Genomic DNA, 26,332 nt, shown 5'->3' with positions numbered 1-26,332 from the left:
GGGAGTCAGAAATCCCAGGCTCTGGGCCAGCTTCCATTAGGCTGAACCATAAGATATTACTGCCGTTGGATTCTTTTTGCCCTGCCAAAACAGCAATGCGTAGGGTCCAACCTTGTGGCTATTACTCCTGTGACCCTGGGCCAGTGACTTCTCTCACTTCTGAAAACTCTAGAGGAGTCCTGCCAGCCTCAGGGATGGTTGTGAGGGTCAAAAGAAATGCTGGACAGCAGGTTTTAGGTGAGGTATTGTTAGAATCGAGAGGAGGCGGGTCTGCCTGGTGCAATAAGAAGGTATGAGTGTGAATCCTTTTATAACTCCTTGCAGAGCAGTTCTAAAAATAAGGCATAGATTCATTCCCAAACTGCACCAGGGCTGCAGGCACATTCTAAATTATACCAGTTATATAGACAGAACTCTTGCAGTGCTAATGCAATTAAAGGGCATTTGCATGGAATAAGATTTTAGGGTTTTTTTTGTTTGTTTGTTTTTGCAATGCTATTTTAAAAGGATCCTTTGAGTTGTATTCTTAATTTGTGCACAGCTTTTTTTTCCCTTTAAGATGGTCTGCGCACTTCTCACTTTTGAGAGGCACTGGCTGGAAAATATTGCAGCAGCCCAGGCGGGGCTTGATCTCAGCCGAAGTTTCTCAGGACCTCCACACGAGGCATGGCTGGGAAATTGCCTTTTGGGACCTCTGCCAGGCCCCCTGGGAAATGGGAGCAGCCATCCTCCGGTGTAGATTTAGTTGTTCAGTGACCCAGGGTATCCGAAATAAGCAGAGAGAAAGAGACCTCACTTCTCTTCCAAGCGAGGCAGGGTTGTTTGCACTCGGGCTCTGTAATTAGGAGCTACTGGTGAGATGCTTTTTGGAAGTGAGTGAGCCGTTTCAATTTGGCCATTTGTGGTCCTGAGTTACAGCCGACTGGAAATTAAAGCTGTAAGTGCAGACTCAAACCACGGGGAACGGGGCTGAGGGCCTCCCCCGGCCACCTGGCACAGCTCTGGAATGCTTATAGCACTTGATAACGCTTGCTGGGGGCAAGACAAGGGCAATAAAATGTGAATTAGATGGAGATGAACATGCCATCGGGGGCAGGAAGAAATCCTCAAGCAGATGTGTGTGGAAATTAATGGTGTGGTGATAACAAATGTCGAAGCACTGCACAGTGACCGTACTGGAGAATCGGCCCCCTGACAACTGTTTGTTTTACGAAGGGCGGGGCCTCCTGTGGCTGGAAGGAAAATGTAGGAGGTAATAGCTTTTGAATTTGGTGCACTTGATGCATGTTAAGGGTATCTTCCAGACTGTTTCAGGAAGGCATTTCAATCCGTGCTGCCAAAATCTTTGTTAGCCGGGGTCAATATTCAATTTATTTAAAAAAGTGTCATTCTCTTTCCCCTTTTCTTCCATTTGCTCCTTCTGCAGATAAAGAACCAGGGTAACTAACGCAGAGCAAAAATAACCACCCTCAACCACGAGGCAACGCTGCAGAAGGATCCATCTCCCTGAGTTATCTCCTTACCCTAGGCTGGGTCTGGATGTTCAGAGCAGGGTTTTAGCAGGCATGCTTTGGAGCTCAAGAACAGGGGTCCCCAACCCCCAGGCTGCAGACTGGCACCAGTTTGTGGCCTGTTAGGAACCGGGCTGCACCACAAGAGGTGAGTGGCAGGTGAGTGAGCGAGCATTACTGCCTGAGCCGTGCCTCCTGTCAGATCAGCCCAGCATTAGTTCTCGAAGGAGCACGAACCCTATTGTGAGCTGCACATGTGAGGGATCTAGGTTGCACACTCCTTATGAGAATCTAATGCCTGATGATCTGAGGTGGAACAATTTCATCCCAAAACCACCCTTCCCACCCTTATACTCCCCCTAATCCCTGTCCGTGGAAAAATTGTCTTCCATGAAACTGGTCCCTGGCGCCAAAAAGGATGGGGAACGCTGCTCAAGAACATAAAAAAGTTCAGACCCTAATCCTGTATGCTCAGGTAGGCTGGCGATTGGCTTTTCAAAAGCTTTATTTCTATTAAAGGAGAAGATTTCTTCTCCTTTAATATGAGAAAGATACCACTTTCATGACTGTAACGAATTTGTAATATTTAAAAGTGATACCAAAACATAGACTCTGTAAAAGTAGGGAGCAGATTTCATGGTGGGAAATACAGGGCAGTGAAGTAGAAATAATTGCTGGGTTTGACATTTGAAGACCTGGGTTTGGTTCCTAGCTGGGCTGCTTTTTAGCGGTCACCATGGTCTTTGAGTACTTCCAGGTTCACCTTATATTTTTCCTGCTCAACACCCAAATTAGCTATTTACCAAGGAATCCTGGCTCCTTTTGATAGAGAGTGATACTTAGATCCAGGTGAAAGAAACCAAGATCTGGGGCCTATATGTGCTCATTGCTACGAGGGCCTCAATGTGTCTCCCTTTCAGTGGAGAGAGCTAAGGAATGTATTTTTGGAATCCTGGATTTATACTGATACCTTCAATTCAAAAGACAATTTAAAACAAATACACTGCCGAGTTCTTCCTCAATATCCTGCACACCATATTTGTATCTCTCTTCTTCCTTACTCATTGCTTTATTCTATGACATAACTCAAAATATTCCAGAATCAATATCAATACCGGTACTGACAACAAAACTCTTAAGATCAAGATTTCTTTGCAGCTCTTTTACCCTTAGAATAAGTCCCACTCAATGTGTATGCTTGGAGCTCTGCTTTTAAGGTACTTAATTCTTTTTTTCTATGTACTTATGTTACCGGTTTGGTAGATAGTATGATCATTCTGTTGTGTTTATCCAAGTTTAGGGTCCTTCTAAAAGACTTTTTAATTTTATTTTTGAATATTTAAAACACGTAATTCAAAAGTCGAAACTGGCCAAGCACAGTGGCTCACGCCTGTAATCCCAGCATTTCAGGAGGCCGTGGCAGGAAGATTGCTTGAGCTCAGGGGTTTGAGACCAGCCCTGGCAACATGGCACAACCCCATCTCTACAAAAAAATACAAAAAGTAGGCTGGCATGGTGGTGCACACCTATAGTCCCAGCTACTCGGGAGGCTGAGGTGTGAGGAATGGATTGCTTGAGCCCAGGAGACTGAGGCTGCAGTGAGCTGTGAGTGTACCACTGCACTCCACCTGGGCGACAGAGCGAGAGCTTGTCTCAAAAGAAAAAACAAAAGTCAAAACACATAAAAAGTGATAGTCATTCCTGTCCTTTATCCCTTGCACTCTGAGCCCATCTCACCCCCCAAATTTTACTGGTTTATGATTTAATCACTAGGTTACAATCACGGTGTTGGCAGTGCTGTCTTTCTTCCAGGTGATGACCTGTTTCCTCACCTCTTCCGGCTTCTAGAGGCCACCTGCATTCCTTGGCTGTGGCCCCTTCCTCCACCTTCAGAGCCAGCAAGGTCAGGCTGAGTCCTCTTCATGCTGCATTTCCCTGGTTCTCTCTCTTCTGCCTCCCTTTTCCACTTATAAAGACCCTTGCAACTACATTGGGCCCACCTGCGTATCCAAGACAGTCAGTTGATTCGCTGTCTTAATTCCATCTGCAACCTTGATAGCCCTTTGACATGTAGCCTAATATATTCACAGGTTCTAGAGATTAGGATGTGGACATCTTTGGGGCCATTATTCTGCCTGCCGTGGATTTCTGCTATCACATTGGTTAACTACTATCAGTTTGTTTCTTGTAACCACATCAGAGGAGCCAGGAAACCTCCCAGAGGAAGTGTGAGTGTTTTCCCTAGACCTGGGAACTGGTATCGGGAAGGTTTTTGCTCACTCTTCATATCTCTGATGAAGCCTGAAATCCTGCGGGACTTAGCAATTGGTCTTGGAAGAAAAATGGCGCCATCGTCAGGGCTGGAAGACTTTGTGCCTGAGCCAGCGTCTGAGCGGTCACAAGCATCCTTGTTGCACACTCTTCCCCTTGAGGAATGAGGACAAGGCAGCACCCACAGGTGTCCTCATCCGAAACTGGGTTATTTTTTTACCCAGCTCAGTTCACTCAAGTTGCAAATCTGTGAATGCAGACTTGGAATGGAATGCCCTAAAACCAGCTTCAGCTAGCCCAAAGTTGGGGAGTAGAAGGGGGAGGCGAGAAGTATGATTTAAATTATGATTTTAAATGAATATGAGGTTGCTCTTTCCTTTCCAAAATTTGAAACCTGCCTTGCATTCCTGGCTAGAATAAATAAGACGTTTGACGTTTTCCTGCAAGGTAAAAGGTAGACGTAAGAAGTGTGTGAGGAGATGTGTGCTCCCTCCTGCTCTCCGCCTACACCAGCAGCTCAAGGATTTCCCTGGTTTCGATTGCCTCATTCCCCACCCTGGGCTGTTCTGTCCCTCAGGCAGGGCCTTGGGGCCTGTGAAATCAGGGACCCCGGGAGCATCTAGCAGGTGGCTTGACTGAGGGTGTGAAATCAACAGGGACCTATGGTAAAGGTTGGCTCATGAAACCCTAATTTAGCTCATAAGGGTCCTTCACTAAGCTCTTCTGACCTGATGCTCTATTTCTAAAGGCATCCTTCCCTTTCCTTATTGTCTGACTTTTTCTGGGATGTGGGCTGAGTTTGGGGTGTTAGTACAGACACTGTGGTGGGAGAGATCTTTCTTACTTTTTCAATTATGTTCTCTCTCTCTCTCTCCCCCTCTCTGTCTGTCTCTGTCTGTCTCTCTCTGTCTGTCTTTCCTCTGTCTCTGTCTTTCTCCTTCTCTCTCTCCCCTTCTATGTCTTCATCTCTTTCTCCTCTCTGTCTCTCTCTCCCCATTTGCTGTCCCTCTCTGCCTCTTTCTCTGTCTTTCTCTCTCTCTGCTTCCCTCTCTCCTCCTTTCTTGTTTTCTCTCTTTCTCAACCTCCTCTGGCTACAAATGAGATCTAAACCAGATTTTAAATCCTGCCTTTAACTTTGTGAGAAACCACTATTCACTGCTTTGAATTTCAGAAATTAGAAATACTGAGCATATGTCCCCCTAGGCACCAGGGAAAAGCATTTTCTTGTTCACAGAGGTGTCACCTCTTTTCCCGTGCAGAATTCCGCCCCGGAGAAGCTCTCATGTGTGGGCCTGAATAAAAAAACATGACTAGAAAGCAATAATGTGGTCGACTTTTTTTTTTTTTTTTTTTTCCTGATAAATGAGTGTGATCCCCTTCAGATAGGTGCTCTGAGAGCCTGAGCATTTATTCCAGTCCACTGCTTTCGGGACATTGAGTTTAGACTCTGCCCGGTATTTTGGGGGGTAATTCCCAGTATTAACAAATATTCATCCTTGGGAATGTTTTTATTTTTGGAACCAACCAAAAGCTCTTTAGAGCCCTAGTGAAGGTGGGTGATCCAGCAGGATGATGGCACATTTGGTCAGAAAGATGAAGATATGACTCTAGTGCTTCTCAGAGGAGACGACACCCTACAGATGGAGGGAGGATGCATAGGAGGATGTACAATATTATAACTTTGTATCGAAAAAAGCACCTCTTGGAAACTTAAAATAACATTAAAAGGAGGCATAAGAATTTTAGGTATGTGAAAAGGGGACTATTGGTTTCAAATGTTTGAGAAACTGCTTTAAGATAATAAAGGAAATATTCCTGTGTAGTCAGAAAAAGAGCTGTGGACACAAGTTTCTGCAAGGACTTAAGTACATTGCAGCAGCAGGTGGTGGTGAAGCTGTCCCCATTCTGAAGCCTGGTATCAGATGCACAAGGTCAGGCATGCAGGAAATACCAGGACTGCCCACGTCCCCTCACATGAGGTCTCAGCAGGCCTCAGTCCCACCAGGAATTTTAATGGAGCTCGTTAGCTAACCAGAGAAGCCCTGGAGGAGGCCAACCTGCGATGGAGAAGAATCTGGAAACCTTCTAATGTGTGGAAGGACTGAACACATTCACAATGTGTGTCTTTAGGAGAGGAGGCCCAATGGGATATTGGCCAGCTGCCTTCAAATATTTGACAGGTTGAGGTGAAAAAAAGCTTTGACTTATTCTGTGTATCTCATGGGGGCATTTCCTTTCTTTTTCTTTTCCTTTAACCTGTTTTATTTCAAAAAGGATCGACAGCAACTTACAAAGATTCATAAGACCCAACAAGACCAAATGAAATCCCAGCAGCTAGATAGTAAAATCAGAGTAAAGAGAAAAGAAAGGTTGGAAGAAGACATGAAATAAGAAAGGCGATTAGGACACAGACGGATGTGGTTAAGTGGGCGACAGGTGGGGCTCTAATGTTTTATGATAGTAGAACTAAGTCAGTGAGTAAAAGAAGGTTGGGCTTGGGGATAAAACTAGGAGAAATTTCCAAATTACCATTGTCCAGCCGCGGGAGAGGTCACCCTGGGTGTGGAAAGGTCCTCAGCATTGCAAGATGACCTAACTCGGCCTCAAATGGTGACTACCAGCACACTGGGAGGGGAATCCCGTCCTGGAAGGAAGAGAGGCTGGGTGAAATGAACTCCCAAGTTCCACAAAAATCATTGGTTTAGGAATCGGTCTCATTCCTGTGTACATTGTGATGGGTTCACAGCCACAGTCAACTTACCATACATGGGTCATCTGAGTGTTGTCGAGGCAGAAAAGGTGTTGTATTCCTCAAAGGACCTCCCCTCAATTCCTTTCTGAAACCCATAATCCCCAAAGCCAAGTACTTTAATTCCCTGAAGAGAGAAAAGGATGAAATGCAAGACCTAAGGACTCACAACACATTTTTAACAGTTACACCAAGTTGGAAGTGACTGACAGAGACCTGCCAAAGAGCAGAGGCCATGGGAAATGGAAGAGGCACGTGGCTGCTGGGCATCGAAGGAGCATCCTTCAGCGCTGCCCCACTCTGATCTCCCATGTCACCAGCATACTTCTCATACCTGGCCACGGGGACCCTGTTTTTATATGAGAAAATACATTTTTCACACTATGGAGATTCCCCAAAGAACTAAAAATAGAACTACCATTCAATCCAGCAATACCACTACTCAGTATTTGCCCAAAGGAACATAAATCATTATATGAAAAAGACACCTGCAATCGTATACTTATCACAGTACTATTCACAACAGCAAACCATGGTACCAACCTAAGTGTCCCACAATGGATGACCGCATTAAGAAAATGTGGTATAGGCCATGCGCGATGGCTCACACCTATAATCCCAGCACTTTGGGAGGCCAAGGTGGGTGGATCACCTGAGATCAGGAGTTCAAGATCAGACTGGCCAACATAGTGAAACCCCGTCTCTACCAAAAATACAAAAATTAGCCAGGTGTGGTGGCACATGCCTGTAGTCCCAGCTACTCAGGAGGTTGAGACAAGAGGATCACTTGAACCCAGGAGACAGAGGTTGCAGTGAACTGAGACCTCACCATTGCACTCTAGCCTGGGCAACAGAGCGAGATAACATCTCAAAAAAAAAAAAAAGAAAAAAGAAAGAAAGAAAAAATGTGGTATATATACACCATGGAATATACTATGTAACCATAAAAAGAATGAAATCATGTCTTTTGCAGCAACATGGATGGAGCTGAAGGCCATTACCCTAAGTGAAATAACTCAGAGACACAAAATCAAATACTGCATGTTCTCACTTATAAGTCGGAACTAAACAATGGTACACATGGATACACAGAGTGGAATAATAGGCACTGGGGAGTCTAAAAGTGGGGAGGGTCAGGGGGGTGAGAGTTTAAAAATTACCTATGGAGTACAGTGTTCGCTGTTTGGGTGATGAGTACACTAGAAGTTCAAACCTCAGCATCACGCAATATATTCGTGTAACAAAACTGCACTTGTACTCCTGAATCTTATTAAAATAAAAATAAATAAACAAACACTTTTTAAAAAAGAAAATACGTTTTCAGTGTTTCAGCACCCAAGGTATATGCCCCCATGGGTCACTGGATGTGACTAGCGTTTCTTTATTTAGTGTACTACCCAGGAAGGCTAAACATGGCCACCTTCAACGTCCGAATCTCTCCAACAACACAGTGAAAGGTTTTTCCCTTGTCTGTCCTGGTCAAAAGAGGAGTCATGGCTGTCCTTAAAGGTGTGACTTGGACCTTGGCTCCTACCATCTTTTGCACCTCCATCGTCACTTGGCCTCTAGGCTTGCCACACAAGAGGACAGAAGGCATACCACCATATAGCCACACCTCTGCTCACACCTCTGTGACCGATTTCCTGTCATAAGAGTTATTATCTCACTAGCTGGCTCCAGCCTTCTTGGAGAACCAACTCTCCTGGTTAACTGTTAAGGGAAGGTGAGGTACAGAGGGCATAGGTGTTGGCGGGAGACCAGGCAGCCCCAGAGGTGGCCCAGGCACTCTGGCTGGAGAAAATGAGAGAAATTTTGCTTTGCTTCTGAAAGGCAGGAAACAGTGAAAGGAGCTGGCTTGATCTGGTGAGCCTGGGGCCTTTTCAGGGCAGGGCGAGGGTACATGATGGGGGAGAAGTGCCTGGTGGAGCTTCCAAAGGGGTTTGAGGACATGGACATCTCAGGTTCGATGGAAACTTGCTTGTCTGCATTGACGTGATATAAGCAATCCTGTTTCCTACAAATTTTCGGCAGGGTTTATTACATTCAGAATTACCATCATCCTGCCAGGTTCCAAGCTGTAAGCAACAGAAACCTGTTCTGGCTAGTTGAGGAGCAAATGCATTTGGTAAAGGATATTAGCTGGATTGAAGAACTCCTGGGGACCAGAGAACTGGGCTGGAGACTTTATGGTAAAGGGTCATGCCCAGATCACCCCAGAATGGGCCCGGTGGAACCCACACTGTGGTCATTTCTAGCATAGATGCTGCAGTATGCACCATCATCTCCTTGGAGGTGGGCCTCCAAGGCCACCTCTGTGGCTGCCTGGTCTCCCATCAACACCCATGCCCTCCATACCTCACCTCCCCTTAGGGTTAACCAGCCGAGTTACTTCTCCAAGACGTCCAGAGCCAGTTGATGAGATAAACTTTATGGCTGGAAATAGGCCACCTTGCCTAAGGCCCTGCCACTGCTCTCTCTGAAATCAGTGTGTAGCTGCCACCACCTTCACCAGTGTCACTAGCCCTGATTCAGGGTCTCCGGTGAGTTCATCTCTCCGTCCCTGGGAGATTTGCCTGAGCTCTGGAGGCAAGAGAGGCTGGCACGGCAAACCAGTTCCACGGAGACTCCCAGGTGTTCGAGATCTCAAATCTAGGAAGCCTGGATTAAAATGCATGATAAATATCCGCTCTGTGACTCCATGTGGAAATCAAGGAAGAAGTTTTAAATATAGATACATATTTTTTGTCTGGGAAGAACAGAGATTTGGGACCTTATAGTATATGAACAGGAGAAGGAGTAAATCCGGGCACACCTCACCAGTCCAATTTTCCTAGCAAAAATCTTGGGCAGGGTGTGGACATCCACGGATTGTAGAATGAGGTGTTTAGCGTACTCTGACCTACATCTCGTGGAATTAGATGGGTCCAGGTGCTGTAATCTGATCAACCCCTTCCAATAAGAAAATATCTTAAAACCTCCCTTTGAAAACAAGAAAACTACCTAGATAGAGGAAATTATCCCAGCCATAGGGAACTAAGCAGCATATTCTGTTGCCTCTTATCAAAGTCTGGCCCTAACTGGCTATGTGTTTGCAGGCAAGCCATTTAGCCTCTCTGGGCTTCTGTTCAATGAAGGGCTCTAGGGGATTTCTATCTATTATTTTGCGCTCAGTGTTCACAGTTTAGTCCATTCACTTCAGGGAAACTTTCTCCTATACTTCTCTTCTTTGAGATATAATTGATATAAAGTGCACAATGTAGTGTGAAGCTTGATGACTTTTTAGGCACACACACACACACACACACACACACACACCCCTCATGTAACCACAACCCTGATCAAGGTATGAAACATTTCCTACATCCAGAATGTGCCATTGTGTTTCTTCCAGCCAATACCCCACACTCCAGGTTTAACCACGGTTCCGACCTCTGTCACCATGGCTTCTTTTTGCCTGTTCTTGAACTTCATATAAAATAGAATCATACAGTGTACTTTTGAACGTCTGGTTTCTTTCATATAAAACATGATACTTTGAGATCCATCCATGTCATTTTAGGTAGATTTTTAAAACTGCAGTTGAAAATTCTGGAATAGAAAATTATTCCTGGCTTTTAAAAATAGACACGCCATGTACAGGAAGGATGGGGAGATTTTCTAGGTCAGCAGAGGGTGCAGCGGTGTCTCCTCTGAGACCGGAGATCTTGATTCAAGCTGCAGAATGTGATTGTGTGGCCGATCCAAAGATTTTATGAACAGTGAGTAAGGGGAGGAGGAAGGGGTGAGGGGAAAGAGTGGGAAGGGGAGGGTGGGCGAGGAAGAAGGCAGGGGTGCAGGGGAGCTGTGGGAGCTCACGCTTCCTTTTCCGGCATCTACTGTTCTCTCAGATCAAGTACAGTTGTGTAAACAGATCTGTGCCTGGAATGTAAGGAAGGAGGGAGGGGAGCCAAGTAAGTCAGGGACTGCTGGAAAACAGGAAGAACTTGCCTGAAATAGACTAGCTCGTGCCTTCAGGATGGGACTCCTGGAGAAGCCATCAGGCCTGTGAATCAGGCACAGCGCAGCAGAAGCACTACCTGGCATTGTGCTGTCCAGGCCTGGGGTGGCACTGTCCCTGTCCTGGCCCCTGTACTAAATAGTCAAGTATTAATGGGCCGGCCGAGCAACTAGCCAAGCGGAGGCCCCCGTGGCTTAGGGGCTCGTCTTTACTCAGAGAGATGAGTGTGGGATTGGTGGGGACCGTCCCTTCCAGTCCCCACTCATCTTCCCCTCCCACTCCGCCCCCAGCCAGCTGCTGTCAGCATCAGGGCATTGAAAACTTGCATCACACTGCAGGGAACTTTGTAGTCGTGAAACAGTTCATGAGAGATGGCGGGTGGACTTTTACCTTTGAATCTTTGTTCGTAAACAAATGGTGCTGTACCGAGTGGGAATTCCATACCATCTCCCAATGCATCCCATCATTAACAGGTTTTTGCCTCTTTACTTGCATGTTTCTTAACTGTGATTATTATTTTTTTGAGATAGGGTCTCACTCTGTCACCCAGGCTACAGTGCAATGGCATGATCTCGGGCTCACTGTAACCTCTGCCTCCTGGGCTCAAGCAATACTCCTGACTGAACCTCCAAGTAGCTAGGATGACAGGTATGTGCCAGCATGCCCCGCTAATTTTTGTATTTTTTGTAGAGACAGGGTTTCACCATGTTGTCCAGGGTGGTCTGAAACTCCTGGGCTCAAGCAATCCACCCGCCTCAGTCTCCCAAAGTGCTGGGATTACAGGCGTGAGTCACAATGCTTGGCCTAATTATTTTAATGAAGTATTAAAAAAATATTTTTTGCTCTGACCAAAGCTGATCTTGTATTCTGCCCCATTCTCTGTTCACTTTATTATTTCCTTATAGGCGTTAAGCAACCAGACACTTCTGTTTACATACTAACAAAGCCCATGGACTCAGGTACACTGAGGATTCAGTTGCTGTTGTATCCATTAGGACTTTTGGCCTTGAAAATATATCTTTAAAATAAAATTTAGACTTTTTTTTTTTTTGAGACAGAGTCTCGCTGTTTAATGCAACCCTTGCTCCCTCCCTTTCTTCCCCAGTTTCTATTGCTGCCATCGTTTTGTTCATGAGTACCCAAGGTTTAGCTCCCACTTATAAGTGAGAACATGTGGTGTTTGATTTTCTGTTCCTTCATTAATTCGCTTAGAATAATGGCCGCCAGCTACATCCATGTCACTGCAAAGGACACGTAAAATCTTATCTTTAAAAAAACAATGTCAGCCGGGCGCGGTGGCTCACACCTGTAATCCCAGCACTTTGGGAGGCGGAGGCGGGTGGATCACCTGAGGTCAGGAGTTCCAGGCCAGCCTGGCCAACATGGTGAAACCTCGTCTCTACTAAAAATACAAAACATTAGCCAGGCATTGTGGCAGGCACCTGTAATCCCAGCTACTAAGGAGGCTGAGGCAGGGGAATTGCTAGAGCCCGGGAGGCAGGAGGCGGAGGTTATAGTGAGCTGAGAACATGTGCCACTGCACTCCAGCCTGGGCGACTCCATCTCAAAGAAAAAACAAAACACAACAAAACAAAAAAAAAATGTCAAATCCAGGGCCAGTGAAAAATTGTTTCCAAATTGGCCATGCTCCAAAGTGGATTTTTAAAAGTAGAATGAACGATAATGGGACACAAGTATACACCTATTAGAATGGCGAAAATTCCAGTAGCTGGCAATAGCAATTTCTGGTGAGGATATGGAGCAACAGAAGCCTCATTCACTGCTGGTGGGAAAGCAAAATGGTTCAGCCACTTTGGAAGACAGTCTGACAGTTTCTACAAAGCTAAGCATACGCTCACGATATAATGCAGCAATTGCACTCCAAAGTATTTACCCGACTGATTTGAAAACTTACGCCTGCACAACAGTTGGCACTCAAATGTTTACAGCAGCTTTATCCATGATTGCCAAAACATAGAAGCAACTGAGATGTCCTTTAACAGGTGGGTGAATAAACAATCTATGGTATATCCATACAGTGGAATACTATTTAACAATTAAAAAGGAATGGACCCTCAGTCCAAAAAACAATCTGGATGAATCTTGAACGCATATTGCTAAGTGAAAGGAGGCATCATGAAAAGACTGCATATTGTATTATTTCATTCTGTAATATTCTGGTAAGGGAAGAATTATAAAGATAGAGAACACATTCATGTTCATCAGGGGATTGGGGAAAGAGAGGGGAGAAATAGGGAAAGCATCCAGAATTGTTGTATGGCCATGAAATTATTTCATAAGACACTGTAGTTGTGGAGACATGACACTAGGGATTTATCAGTTAGGTGATTGGTAATCCCAGGATGGAATCCAGCCTGTGGCAAAAGAATCTAACTGTATTACAATGTGGCATAACCTCACTGAAGGTGGCAGGAGAAAAGGTGCAGACCTAAGTAACTTTGGAAATGAGTGGAGCCTGCAGGACTAAAGACAAAAGAAACAATACAAAAATACTATACTCCAGCTGATAAAGTTGTTCTTATGTGCTTTGGGTTAACAATTTTGATACTTCTCTACATGTATACCTGGATTAAGAATATTAGTAAAAGATGATGGATGGTGGGAGGCAGGTTTCTCTCTATTGGAGTAAATGGTTACAGAAAGCCAAGGAAATGCCTAGAATGAACCATGTGGTGCTCTGTGAGAGACAGTATGAGACATTAGTCTAGACTCATGTTTAGCTTAACATCAATACAGATGGATAATTATGGAAATAATTCTGGATATGTGTACACACACAGGAAGACACACCCTCATATATTTCCAAACTCTGTCTGCTGAGAGGGCCTAGACTCAATGAACCCTGGTAACAACAAGCACACTCACCACCCTGATTTTGGTTTCTAATGCCATTAAAGGAACCAGAGCTCCTTGGAGAAATGGCTGAGTTTAAGGATGTGATGGGAAATGCACCTGGAGATGAACCTGGAACCTCTTATAATCACAGAAGATAAGAAGGACCTCAGAAAACAAAAGCATGTGGCCAGGCGCGGTGGCTCAGGCCTGTAATCCCAGCACTTGGGAGGCCAATGCAGGTGGATCACTTGAGGTCGGGAGTTCAAGATCAGCCTGACCAACATGGTGAAACCCTGTCTCTATTAAAAATACAAAAAATTAGCCAGGTATGATGGCAAATGCCTGCAATCACAGCTACTTGGGAGACTGAGATGGATGAATTGCTTGAACTCGGGAGGCAGAGGTTGTAGTGAGCTTAGATCGCGCCATTGCACTCCAGCCTGGGTGACAAAGCAAGACTCCATCTCAAAACAAACAAACAAAACAAATTAAAAATCACAAAAGCATGGGGTTACATCAAAAAAACACAGGAGACAACAGAAAGGGCTCCCAATGGCCAAATCCAGAACCATTTGAGCAACAAAGTAAATAATGTAATTTGGATTATAACCCAAAGTATAAAATAATAACTGTGTGTCTGTAGTTAGATAAATAAGTGATTGAATAGCTAAATACACAGGGTAGAACAGACAAATCTCGTATTCAGAATTTCAAATAATCTATGTAGATACTTGCTTCTCAAAGAGGTGGGACATAACTTCCCACAAGTAAGTGTAGGCTGTGCCTAGTGACTTCCTTCCAATGAGTAGGGTGTGGAAAATATCAGGGTTGGGACGGAGACTGCCTCAGCCAGGTCATGAAGGCCAACATCAACAGTGATAAGTCGTGCTGATGTATGGACCCTTGATGTGATGCAGTGAGAATGGCATGTTACTTCTGAGATCTTCCTCCCAAAATCCTAACCCCAGTCTAATCATAAGAAATGTGTCAGACAAAAGTAAATTGAAGGGCCTTCTGCAAAATACCTGACCTCTCCTTAAAACTGGAGAGGTCACCAAAGACAAGCAAAGTCTAAGAAACTGTCAGAGCCAAGAGGAGCCAAAGGAGACACGACGACTTAATATAATATATCCTGGATGGGATCCTGGGACAGAAGACAGACATTACATGAAAACGAAGTGGGGGCCGGGCACAGTGGCTCACACCTATAATCCCAGCACTTTGGGAGGCTGAGGCGGGCAGATCACTTGAGGTCAGGAGTTCGAAACTAGCCTGGCCAACATGGTGAAACCCCATCTCTACTAAAAATACAAAAATTAGCTGGGCGTGATGTCAGGCATCAGTAATCCCAGCTACTCAGGAGACTGAGGCAGGAAAATTGCCTGAACCCAGGAGGCAAAGGTTGTAGTGAGCCGAGATCGCACCATTGCACTCCAGCCTGGGCAACAGAGCGAGACTCCATCTAAAAAACAAAATGAAACAAAACAAAAATGAAGGGAATCTGAGTAAAGCCTGGACTTGATTAATAATAAGTATGCATCAGTGTTAGTTCATTAATTGTGACAAATGTGCCATAGGAATGTAAGATATTAACAATAGGGGAAACTGGGTGTGGGGCTATAAAAACTCTGTGTTTGCTTTGCAACTTCCTGTACATCTAAAACAATTTTAAAATATAAAGTTTACTTAAAGTGGAATGGATAAATACAGCTAATATTTATGCCAAGGTAAAGAAAAATTTTGTTCACCAGAAATTCTCTGAATTGTATCAAAAATCTAACAACGAATTTGGAAGATGTGCTTTGATGAGTGCTTCTGGAATCCAGGCTGAGCCTCCGTGCTCCCTACTGCAAAAGGTGATTCCTCATCCTCTAGATATGACATAAAAAGAGGGATATGTTTTGTACAAGGATAAGTTTTGCTCATGAGAGGAATGCAAATAAGAAGTGGGAGAGGGAAGGCCCAGGAAGTCAAGTGGAGAGTGGTAGGAAAATTGTGAAGGGGTGTGAGAAAGCTTCCTTCTTCAGCAACGCCTCCTTAATCATTCAAACTCTGGGTGGGTGTGAATTTTTAAAATTTTAATAGAAAACTGATGAAGAGGCTGAGTTTTACATTGGGGTAAAGAAAGAGGAATGTAAGATGTCAAAGCTTTTAAGCCATTTTATTTAATAAAGACCTACAAGGATTGACGTTTTTTGGGAATTAACAGGAATCCTCAGTAGGGCAACTCAACCCTAGTCCTGGGATGGAGGATTTCAAGGCAATGGGATCTACCTGTCAAGGGGCAGAGAGGACCACCAGGTGACGTCTGGAGAGACGCTGATTTAAATTGTTGACTCAAACTGAAAATTACCTTAATAACAAAAAGTTGAGTGCTATCTCAGACCATTGGCGGGTTAGTCACTAAATCAAGAGCATCATGCTGAATCACTGCTACTGCTTCTCTCCCTCTTCCCCCGCCCTCTGAAACTATGGCGAGACACTGGCAAAGTTGTGAGGGAGTCTAGGGTCATTTCTGGTTTTCTTTCCCCAGCCCACCTATTTTCAATGACCTTCTCCCTTCACTACCCTCTCGAACTCCATCTCTACAAGGTTTCTTGCATCTTTAAGTCATGAACACGATAATATCAACCGGTAAGTTCCAATGGCATTTGCCCTAAAAAACAAAATCAGGGGAAAGAAGCAAATCAAGTAATTTCTAAGGCTTTTAGGCTCTGTGGTTTTAACTTGGTCTGGGAAAGGTATTCTGAGTAGGCCATTGGTATTAAAATCATGCATGATGTTCTCGCTCATAAGTGGGAGTTGAACAATGAGAACACATGGACACAGGGCGGGGAACATCACACACTGGGGCCTGTTGGGGAGTGAGGGGCTAGAGGAGGGATAACATTAGGAGAAATACCTAATGTAGATAATGGGTTGATGGATGCAGCAAACCACCATGGCAGGTGTGTATACCTATATAACGAACCTTCTTCTGCACAATGTATCCCAGAACTTAAAGCATAATAATAATAATAATAAAAACCATGCATGAATGCAACATTCCTCCAAGTGCGGCTCCTGGACCGAAAGCATCAATATCACCCCGAAATGTGTTAGAAATGCCAAGTCTCAGGCCCTACCCCAGACCAACTACACGAGGGCCTTGGGGGTGGGCCTCGGAATCTGTGTCTTAGACTCTTCAGGTGATTCTGATGTTGTCCTAAGTTTAAGAAACACTGATTTAGTGAGTCCCAATTCTTCCCCACAAGGCCAAAGCGTGGGGTGAGGGTTGTGCACTGTGAGTGGCTCTAAAAGCTGATTGCAGGTAAGAATCACCTGGGAACTTAAAAAAAAAAAAAAGCTTTCCTTGCCTGGGCCCCATCCCCAGAGGCTCTGATTTATGGCCTACTTTTCAAAGCCCACCCCCCCAAGTGGTTAGAATCTGCAGCCGGTGCTGAGAACCCCTGCTCCAGGATCCAATGCCAGGCCTTATCTTTTCCTCTAAGGTCCCTTGCTCAAACTTGAGCTATGAAGGGCCAGCATCAGAATCCCCTGGAGGCCTTTTAAAACCACCTCAGAGTATCTGATCCGGGAGGTCTGGGGTGGAATCCAAAATTTGCATTTCTAACAAGTTCCCAGGTGAGGCCGAGGCTGCCGGTCCAGTGACTCCACTTTGAGAAGCAGTGATGTAAGGTTCAGACCTGAGTGTCTGCCTGTCAGCCTCACTGCCATCCGGCCTGCCCCTACATATACATACAGGGACTTTGAATGAGCAGCAGTTGGATTTGCTTGAAAAAGCTGGAAGGGCCTCCATGCACTTCCTTACGAACACGGGAGCCTGTTCCCTTCCAATCTCCACATTGGCTCCTCCTCTCACCTCCTGCATAGCAGGGTCGGCTAAATAATGGTTCCCAGAGGTGCGTGTTCTCTAATCCCTGGATCCTGTGATTGTGCCGTTAGATGGCAAAAGAGATGCAGCCATGATTCAGGATCTTGAGATGGGGAGAGGAGCTTGGATTATTTGGGGTCCCCTAAATACAATTACTAGAGTCCTTATCACAGGGAGGCGGAGGGAGGTCCGACTCAGAAGGCGATGATATCACCACTGATGCAGGATGCTCCTCTGCTGGGTTAGAGGAGGGAGGCTGAGCCATGGGCCAAGAGGCCACAGAGCAGGCTCTCCCAGACAGCCTCCTGGGGGAGCACAGCTGCGCCCACACCTCGATTTCTGCTCGGAAAACTGACTTCGGACTCCTGACCTCCAGAACTGTGTAAGGAGATGTTTTGTGCTACCAAGTTTGTGGTAATTTGTTAGCAGCCACAGGAAACTCTCTCTCTCTCTCTCATTCTCTCTCTCACTCTCTCTCTCACTCTCTCTCTCTCACACACACACACACACACACACTCTTTCACACACACAGCAAAAGCAGCAAGAGGCCATGGGAGAAATCAGAAATCATATATGAGTTTGTCCAACACATTTTCCTATAACCCACTTTCTCTCCACAATCCTGTGAAATAAGCAAGGAAGTAGTAGTAGTAGTAGTGGTATACCCATTTTACAGATGAAGAAGCAGTCTTTGCCACTGTCCGTTGCTAGTGGGTAGGGGATTTGGGACTCAAACCCGGAATCTGAGGCCCTGTCTCCTGTTTTCTCAAGCCCTGCCCCTCTGCTCTCTCAGCACATTCCCGGAGTCCATTTCCTTTGCTGAAAATAACGACTCACTCTCTGCTGGACACCTGCAAGGAATTACTCCAGTGCCTCCCTCGCTAACCTGTTGTTCCTCACTCTGTCAGTTTGCAGGAACTGAATCACTGCTGCTCAGAAATTGCCAGGACATCTGCTTACGATCACTGTCCCCAGGGAACCAGGCTCTCCGACATTGCGGTCACCTCCACCTCTCTCCTTAGCCAGGGTTCTCGAATGCTTTTGGAGACATTTAGAAAAGGAGTTGGCACAGAAGCATCATGCTGGATGAAGACTGCTTTTCAGAAGACTTCGCCATTCAAGCCTGTTGAGCCTAAGGGTTTCAAACACGTCTCCCCACCCGCCAGTCACTGCTTGTCCTGATTCAAAGAGACTTGAATCTATCCAAGGAGTTGGATAGAGAGCAGCTTGTCATTGGTCAGACGTGGTCTTTTTTGCAGTCCAGGCACTGGGACAGAGGCCAGCAAGCAAACTGATCTCAAAGGTAAAATGGTAACATATGGGCTTCCTAGGGGGACGTGTGTCTCAAACACTGACAGAGTTGGCCACATTCTGCAAAGCAGAGGACAAAATCCATTTGCCACAATAGACTGTTAGAGGTGTTGGTTGAGTCACCTGGACTCACCCACCTTGCAGATGGGGGGCTTTTTACCTGATTGTGGGAACTTGGCCTGTTAAGAGTCTAACAAGATCTAGGTGATCAGAGAACTATCTTAAGAGCAAGAAAGCGCCAGGTGCAGTGGGTCACGCCTGTAATCCCAGCACTTTGGGAGGCTGAGGCAGGTGGATCATGAGGTCGGGAGTTTGAGACCAGCCTGGCCAATATGGTGAAACCCTGTCTCTACTAAAACTACAAAAATTAACTGTGTGTGGTGGCACACACCTGTAGTCCCAGCTGCTCGGGAGGCTGAGGCAGGAGAATTGCTTGAACCCGGGAGGTGGAGGTTGCAGTGAACCGAGATCACGCCACTGCACTCCAGCCTGGGCAACAGAGCAAGACTCCATAAAAAAAAAAAAAAAAAAAAAAAAAGAGCAAGAAAGGCAAAAACAGTGTCTTGGGGTGGGAGCAAAGGCAAGACTGCTTCATGGCACATTTTGGAGAATATTTGCTTGTGGATGGCCCTGCGCCCAGCAGTTAAAGTTCATATTTAGGCAGCATTTCTGTTTAATAACATGTAGTATTTTATAGGCTTTACGCTCTTCAATTGACATTTGAAACAGGTCTTAGAATGTCAAGGCTCCTGTACCTGGGGAAGAAAAGTGTGAGAGAAAAGCATGTGTGTCATATTCTAGTGCACTTTGAGACTGGATGAGCACAGCTGTGGCGTGTGCACCAGCCTTGCTTTGATCACAGAAAGCTCTGATCACAGGTCACCCTCACTAGCAGCAGACATAGATGTGAAATTGATGTCACTTCTGTCACTTCATGTCATCTCCCAGAAACTCCATGAGGAAGGCCAATTTCCCTCATTTTGTGGATGAGGGAACAGTTTTTTGTTTGTTTGTTTGTTTGAGACAGAGTCTCGCTCTGTCACCCAGGCTGGAGTGCCGTGGCACGATCTCGGCTCACTGCAACCTCCACCTCCTGGGTTCAAGCAAGTCTCCTGCCTCAGCCTCCCATGTAGCTAGGACTACAGGCACACGCTGCCATGCCCGGCTAATTTTTTTGTATTTTTTTTAGTAGAGGCAGCATTTCACTATGTTGCCTAGTCTGGTCACGAACTCCTGAACTCAGGCAATCCGCCTGCCTCGGCCTCCCAAAGTGTTGGGATTACAGGCGTGAGCCACGGCACCTGGCCAACAGTTTTTAAGAAACTTGCCCAAGGTCAGCTGCTAGAAAATGGCACGGCTGGGATTTGAACCCAATAGCCTTGGCCAGAGCTCCGATCTACTCTAACGTACCGTTGTCCGTAACAAGCACAGGTTTCCCTCTCGCTCTCCTCTGATCTTTACTGTCTGCATTTGAGAGTCAGGTAGGAAATCTAGACTGTCTGCCCTCGGCCCCACCACTTACACTCCACTTTCTTTTCATCAGAGGGTATTTGACCCTGAGAAAAAGAGTGAAAGTAAATGAGCCAAAGAAAAGTTGAAGAACTCACCCAAAGTCATCCAACTACACAAAATCCAATGGTTTGGCTCCAAAGCCCAGACTCTTAACTGTTGTGCTAAATTAGGGATAAAAATAGAGCCTACGATTTGGGTTATTTTTCACTTTTAATGAGGAAAGTGTGTTCCAAGTTTAATGCCTGCCACAAAATAGGCTCTCCATAAACACCATCTATTATTATTGCTACCACTAAATGTTAATTAACACAAGATAGCCGTGCTGAACACTACTGGATTTTCCCTCTCTTCTATTTCTGCTATAACATGTCACTTTTTATTGCTTTCTCTGTCTTCCTACATTTTCAGCTTTTACTTTATTTTATACACAATTCAAAGGCCTCATAGAGGAGACACATCTTGAGTTGTCTGTTGGGGGCCATGTTTGTACCTGGTAACCCAGTGTAGTGGGACTAGGGGTTGACCCATGACTCAGTCACGAATCAGGTTGAGCTAATCAGATGCTCTCTCTCAGGAGTTTGGAATCAAGAACATGAGATACTGAGAGAAGATGATTGCTTGACCCGAGGTCTCCTAGAATTGGGTAAATCAAAGCCACGCTTGACACCAGAGCTACGGTGGAGTGGAGAAGCCACCACTTTGCCGGGAGAGGTGCAGAAGAATGAAACAGATGTGGGCAGAGAAGACAGGCCACGTGATTTCATGCAAGGTAAGGGAGTAGTAGCTTCAATCCTGAGTTCAGTTCCAGCCTAGGGCGGCCTATTTTTCATGTCCCTGAATTCTAAGAGCTTCTCTGGAGTAAACTTCAGCTAACTCCCATATCTCTTGAGCTAGTTTGAGTTTGAGTGCGTCTCTCTTCCTTGCAATAAACCTGACATTAGCTCTGCCTCTTCTGCAGAGTGAACTCCTGGAGCCCCATGAGGGCTCTTTGACAGTGACCCTCAAAGAAAGATCTGCAGCCCCCCACAGAGATGCACAGACCCTTAGGGATCTGCAAAACTGAGCTATTCTTGTGATAATACTAAGCATGATGTTACCAAATCATGAATGGGTAAAAGATCTATTCAAAGTGTGAGGTGGGTTTATGGATTTAGTGTGACATATGAAAAGTTATTGATACAGTTTGAAATTTCTCATTCCAAGTAACATTTAAGAAATTACCACTTTTAAGCTTTGGTGTAGTATCAAAGAATATCTGCAATTATCTGGAAAGGAGTATCTAAAATACTCTTCCCTATACCAACTGCATAGCTAGTACGGATGGATTTTTTCATGCACTTCAGCGAAAACAACAGATGGAATGTGGAAGGAGAGATGAGAATCTACTTGGCTTCTGTTGAACCAGATAGTCAAGATATTTTATTGCTTTAAATGAATTCACAAATACTTTAATTAAATATCTCAGTTTTGGGCCAGGCATGGTGGCTCACGCCTGTTAATGCCAGCACTTTGGGAGGCCAAGGCGGGCGGATCACATAAGGCCAGGAGTTTAAGACCAGCCTCGCCAACATGGTGAAACTCTGTCTCTACTAAAAATACAAAAACTAGCGGGGCATGATGGTGCATGGCTGTAATCCCAGCTACTCAGGAGACTGAGGCATGGGAATCGCTTGAACCCGGGAGGCAGAGGTTGCAATGAGCCGAGATCACGCCACTGCACTCCAGCCTGGGTGACAGAGTAAGTCTCTGTCTCAAAAAAAAAAAAAAAAAAATCAGTTTTAATTTTGAATATGGTAAGTATAGATAAGTAAGAGGCTCTTTGGGCTTCTCGATAATTAAGAGTGTAAAGAGGTCCCAAAACCAAAAAGTTTGAGAATGACTACTCTAGTCCAACCACCCCCATGGCTCAGTAGAAGCTTCTGCAGCATTTCTGAGAGCGGTCACTTAGTCTCAGCACAATCTTTTTCTGGAATAGGAAGTTTATTCTTTTTCCAGTGATCCCATTTTATACATTGACCTGAAGTCTGTGTCCTTGTAACCATCCCCTAGTAGTCCCACTTCGAGCCACAGAAATTGAGCGTGACGATGTTTTCCAGGCATCTTCACCTATTGGGAGGCAGCCATCTGGCCTCCCCTTTCTTAGAGAAAGCTGCCCAGCTAGCTGCTTCAGCCTCTCTCCTCTAACTCGGTTAGTGAATCCTTCATCATCCACTTGCCCATATTTGTACTCATTCCAGGTTTTCACTGTTTCAAGTGCCTTTCTTTCTTATTTCTTCCAAGGTTAAGGGTATTTTTTAGATAGCTGATGTTTTTATAAACCTGGCCTCAGAAGAGTTGAGAGCCCCTGCAGTAATGTTAACCAGATTCAGCTATGTGGTTCTGTATTTTGTTAGTTCTTGGTATACCTCCATGCGCTTTTGTGAGCACCCTCTCCGTTTACTGCAAGGATACACTTGTGGCCTCCTCCTTTGCCCTTCCTGATCTCTTGTCTTTACCCTCGCCTCTCCTGGGAAGGGGAAGACTTCTTCAGACCCACATGAGGCAGGCCTGTACTTTGCCAGTGAAGCCCGTAACGGGTGGGCGAACCCCACCCAGGTTTCAGGATTGCCAGCCCACTCGTTTTCCCCAACCCCTCTTCTCCGATTTCACATTTATCTGTAACGAGGATGATATTTTGATCTCCGTATGTCTGTCTCCTGTGTCTGTCTCTCGTGTCATCTCGTACCCAGACAAGGAAAGGGATGTTACTTAATGGTTTCTCTGAAATTCTGATTTTTTTTTTCTTGAATTATAGGCTTAAAAAACTAATCTAATCTGGCCGGGTGTGGTGGCTCATGCCTGTAATCCCAGCATTTTGGGAGCCTGAGGCGGGCGGATCACGAGGTCAGGAGTTTGAGACCAGCCTGGCCAATATAGTGAAACCCCGTCTCTACTAAAAATACAAAAATTAGCAGGGCATGGTGGCACGCACCTGCAGTCCCAGCTACTCGGGAGGCTGAGGCAGGAGAATCATTTGAACCCGGGAGGTGGAGCTTGTGGTGGGTGGAGATTGTGCCACTGCACACCAGCCCAGGCAACAGTGTGAGACTTTCTCTCAAAAAAAACCCCACTAATCTAATCTTTGAATTAGCAAACTTTAAATGAGCATAAACTCACAAAGACACATCCTCTGACATTAGCCTTGACCACTGATAGACTCCTTGGGACAGATGTTAGGGAATTATTCTCATATGGAAATGAGAGCACTTTAAAAAGAAGATACGTTTGGTAAGAGGAGAAACATGAACTGTCCTAGAAGTGGGGGAGAGGGAGCTGGGGAGGCGGAGGACAAGGGCTGTCCCTGCCCATTGAGAACAAGGCCTGTGACACATGTCCACACAGAGACAGCCATCTGGAGGCAGCTGAAATAGAAGCGCTCTGTTACTTGACATTCAGTCCTGCCTTCTTTCCGCTGAGAGACTGCCTTTCTGCCTTCTAAAACCTCCATCCCTGATGTGCTGCAACGGTGACTTTATGCATTCTTTTTGTTGTTGTTGTTGTTTTTTAACTTTTATGATTGCTGAGATTGTAGCAGCCACTGAATCTCCTATGCTAAGGCCAAGTCATCTAAGCTTGATCCAAGATACTGACCTGAAAACAGCCTGGCCCTTGGATACAGAGATAGAGGGCAGATTTGTGGATATCAGGCACTTTAAAAAGCATGAATGGCCGGGCGCGGTGACTCACGCCTGTAATCCCAGCACTTTTGGAGGCCGAGGTGGGCGGGATCACAAGGTCAGGAGATCGAGACCACAGTGAAACCCCGTCTCTACTAAAAATACAAAAAATTAGCCAGGTGCGGTGGCGGGCGCCTGTAGTCCCAGCTACTCAGGAGGCTGAGGCAGGAGAATGGCGTGAACCCGGGAGGGGGAGCTTGCAGTGAGCCGAGATCGAGCCACTGCGCTCCAGCCTGGGCGACAGAGCGAGACTCCGTCTCAAAAAAAAAAAAAAAAAAAAAAAAAGCGTGAATATGCAAAATCACAGGTTGTCATGCAAGATTGAAAAGGAACAGTGAAAAGAGAGGGCTGTCAGGACAAACCCTATGGTACAAAAATCAAGTGAGACGGAAACGAGGAGATGAAAGTCAATTGTGGTAACAATAATCACAAATAAATAGGAAGGGAGAATATAAAGAGAATCCAGCCTATACTGTGAAATCTCTTATTCCCATTTATCATCTGAGGAGATTCCAAGGGCACCCATTTAATGACTTTTTGCAATTTGTGCTCTCTCTTGATTTTAACTGATCTCCTAGAAACCCTGGGTAGACTCACATAGCATTTGCTGTCAAATGAGTCTTCAAGAACAAATGCAGGTCCAGCCAGTGTTCTGTACAATCTACTAAAGACAGGTGTATGACTATCTGAGAGGCACACATTGGCTCTCCAGCAGTCTTGGGCATTCTCCGTACAAAAACTGCAAAAATGATTTAGCGCAGTGTTAGCAGCAGCCTGACATTTTCCTCACCCGCGATTGCAATGTGACCTTTTGGGAGGCTGCATTTGCCTGAGGGAGGGAAGTCTCCTGGGACTTCACAGAGATTGCAATAGATTGATTATCATTGGGGACAGTGATGTTTGCCTCATAATAACTTACTAGTCTCCCGCCATCTCCACTGTACTTCCCTGGTACAATTTCCTTCCAGGCTTCAGAAAGGTATTAAAAAGGTTTAATGTAATTCAGAGTAGGTTCAAAAGTATTTTAAAGTTCAAACGGAACTATTTGAAAGCAAAATTCCTTATGCAACAGTGGAAAAACGCAGGCTTGGTGTTGGAAGGCCTGGTGGTCATTTTTATGTGTCCCCTACTGTGGGGCTCTGGGCCTCAGGCCCTCCTTGGGTCAAACAGAAATAATGGAGCCTGCTTCACATAATGGCTGTAGAAAGTAAACTAGAGAATACGCTGTTGCATGCCAGGGACAGGGTGGGCACTTAGAAGACCCTCAGTTCTTTTCATTCCCCCTCTATCATGCCTTCTCCCTCCCTCTGTTTCACTGATGATCCAATGAATTATGCAGTCAGATTAAGATGACCCTTCATTTAATCAAACAAATGGTTGGTGTCTCTGCTTTACATAAAGTGTCATAATAGCAATAACTAATGTTTATATCCTGCCATGTACTTTAGGATATGCCTTCAAACACACGATCTACAATTGGGTATTTCACCTACACTAAACAAGCTAAAGCTTAGTGTCATCGCACATCACACCCCCTCTTAGGAGCTCAGATATGCCTAATGAAGCCATCCCCAATCTTGCCAGCTCATCTTGTCCATGTGACTGAGCGGGCGTGAATGTCAAATATGCCAATAAATGAGGAGTGTGGCTTACCTGGGAGTCAGCCCATTTGGCAATGCAGTGTCTTCTTGGCACAGTGTTGAATTACAATTGCTGGTTCTGGCCGGAGGACAGTGTGGTTGGAATCTGTCTCTGGGGTCCTCACTCTACTCCTTCATGGATCTCTCCATTTTAGTAATTAAGGTGTTCATGGTTTTTCCTCTCAGGAAAAGAAAGAAGGATAGACACTTTCATATTGAAGAGTTAGTAAGTTAATGATTCATCCTTACCGGAACTAGAACCAAGCCCTCCTCATCTTCATCCCATTTCTAGGTTTCTGTAAATGTCAGTGTTTTTCTAAGTTCTGTTCTAGACGGAAGACTTGCCACCATCTCCCAGGGTGAACATCTTCATACCATCTCCCGGGGTGAACATCTCCACATCTGGAGTCAGAGATCTCCTCAGATCACCTCTGGCCAACTCTTTCTCCTGAGCTCCAGGCCCACCAGTAGATATCCAACTGCCCATTGGCGGCTCCTCTTGGGTGTCACTAGCCATGCAAATTCAATGAGCCATCACATCTAGCTCCACTCCTGTCACCTCCTGCCATATGAATGTGGCACCATCCACCTAGATGCTAAACTGGAAACCTAGAGACCACCTCACTCTGCCCTCTGTCTTATTTTCTACAACCAGTCACCAAGTCTTGTCCATTCTACCTCCTAAGTGTCTTTTGAGCTCGGTTCACATCTCTCCATCCCTGCCACCACTACCCTAGTCAAACTTTCGTCATCTCTCATCTGGAATATTACAGTGACTCCCAGTTAGTCTCATTGCTTCCTGTCCAGACAATTAAAAACATAGTAGGAGCCGGGCATGGTGGCTCACTCCTATAATCTCAGCATTTTGGCAGGCTGACGCTGGTGGATCACTTGA

The 26,332-nt window shown here is 45.4% G+C and overlaps 1 long non-coding RNA gene across 1 annotated transcript; it reads right to left on the bottom strand.

Moving 5' to 3' along the window:
- Positions 1-3,205: 3,205 nt before the first annotated feature.
- LOC103877196 lies at positions 3,206-26,332 on the bottom strand. Its single transcript, XR_004178355.1, has 4 exons — positions 25,451-26,332; positions 6,544-6,658; positions 6,312-6,426; positions 3,206-4,222 (listed from the first exon to the last, which is right to left on the bottom strand). It is a non-coding gene; the product is annotated as an uncharacterized LOC103877196 (long non-coding RNA).

The sequence above is a fragment of the Papio anubis genome, chromosome 14, assembly GCF_008728515.1.
Source record: "Papio anubis isolate 15944 chromosome 14, Panubis1.0, whole genome shotgun sequence".
In the NCBI taxonomy this organism is placed as follows: domain Eukaryota; kingdom Metazoa; phylum Chordata; class Mammalia; order Primates; family Cercopithecidae; genus Papio; species Papio anubis.
This window is presented reverse-complemented; position numbering and strand designations above follow the sequence as displayed.